The sequence below is a fragment of the Coffea eugenioides genome, chromosome 4 (assembly GCF_003713205.1).
Source record: "Coffea eugenioides isolate CCC68of chromosome 4, Ceug_1.0, whole genome shotgun sequence".
In the NCBI taxonomy this organism is placed as follows: Eukaryota; Viridiplantae; Streptophyta; class Magnoliopsida; order Gentianales; family Rubiaceae; genus Coffea; species Coffea eugenioides.
The window spans coordinates 40,658,416-40,659,910 of NC_040038.1; the positions used below are offsets into that span (position 1 = coordinate 40,658,416).

Consider the following 1,495-nt stretch of genomic DNA (forward strand, 5'->3'; position numbering starts at 1 on the left):
TCATTTTGATATTCAATTGGGGCAAAGGAGTTATGTCTTTCAGAGATGATAATACTTAGATCACAGAAAATGGGACCAATGGCTCTTTTGCATATATGATATTGTGATGAAAAAAGAGTTACTGATGAAATCAAGTTGATTTGAAACCACGTATGAATAAAGAGTTACTAATGAAGCATCGATAGCAACTCGAGCACTAGCTGTGTTCAAATGAAGTGTCAAAATTTTCATCTACAATTATGTAGGTTTGCCAAAAAGGATTATCAAATGCAACTGGAGAAATAGGAATGAAGTATCAATAGAAAGTTTTCATCAGCTTTGACTAAGAAATAGGATTATCACTTGTTCAATAGAAAGTTTATCAAACTCAATAAAAAGGATTATCAATTAATCCTGCAGAATCTGTTAAGGTAAAGCTTTCGCTAGAGGAAGGGCTTGAACCTTCGACCTTGTGGTTAACAGCCACACGCTCTAACCAACTGAGCTACTCCAGCAGTGGCCTTACTTAGGTAATTACAACTTATATGAATCTGACCTGTCGTTGTTGGCCGGTCCGTTTTCGAGGATGGAGTTATTTGGGGTTATAAGAAGCTTAATTTGGTTGTTTTGATGTAAGTGGATAGCGGATTTTTGGTGAGCGGAATAATTGAACCTAGTACAATATCACTACCGACAAGACCAAATCCACGACTATGAAACCTTGAACCAAGTTCCTTAATTCGTAGGGCTAAATCCTCAAAATATTGTCAATTGCTAAAAAAATCAACCAAATGCGGGTCTGCAGAAGCATAGCGCCAAACTATGCCCGTTGGCGAGACGGGCTTTAGATTTTTTTTTTTAAAAGCTTAATGCGATGGGCCCACAAATTTTTTTTCTAGAACCTGTCAAGCCGTTGTGCCATGGTGGCGCGACGACTGACAAGATTTTCCCTTTATTTTTCTTAAGAAAAATTGTGTATAAAAATTTGTGAAATAAGAATTAGGGTCGGTAAAATCATTTTAACAGGTTAAGGGCAAAGCTATTGTTATCCCGCCACAACCTGTTGTGAATAGGTTAAGGACAAAGATAAAGGCAAACAACAAACGAGGCATTGATATTGTTCTTTGTTCAATAATGTTTTAAACTTCATCCATCTTGACATTTATTTATTTTGATTTTTGTGTTTAATCCAGTTGCTTTATGATTGAACAGCATTAAATATTTTCAAAATTGAAAAGTATACGGTATTTTATGAAACCTTACAATACCAGAGAAGGGTACATTAATTTAATAGATAAAAAGGCATAAGTAACTCTATGATCAATTTAATTTTTTTAATCGTTAAATATGAGTATCGTATATCAAATAATGACCTATAAGAGCACATTTACTCTCTGTGAGTTTTATACAAACATTCTTTATTTCTACGAAGATACTATTAATTTTTTAACACAATTGCATTTTATATAATTTTCTAAATATAAAAAATTGCAATTCAAGTAGTAATTTTCCTACT

The 1,495-nt window shown here is 33.4% G+C and overlaps 1 non-coding gene across 1 annotated transcript; it reads right to left on the minus strand.

Moving 5' to 3' along the window:
* Nucleotides 1–420: 420 nt before the first annotated feature.
* On the minus strand, nucleotides 421–494 carry TRNAN-GUU. The gene has a single exon. It is a non-coding gene; the product is annotated as a tRNA-Asn (tRNA).
* Between the last annotated feature and the right edge of the window lie 1,001 nt (nucleotides 495–1,495).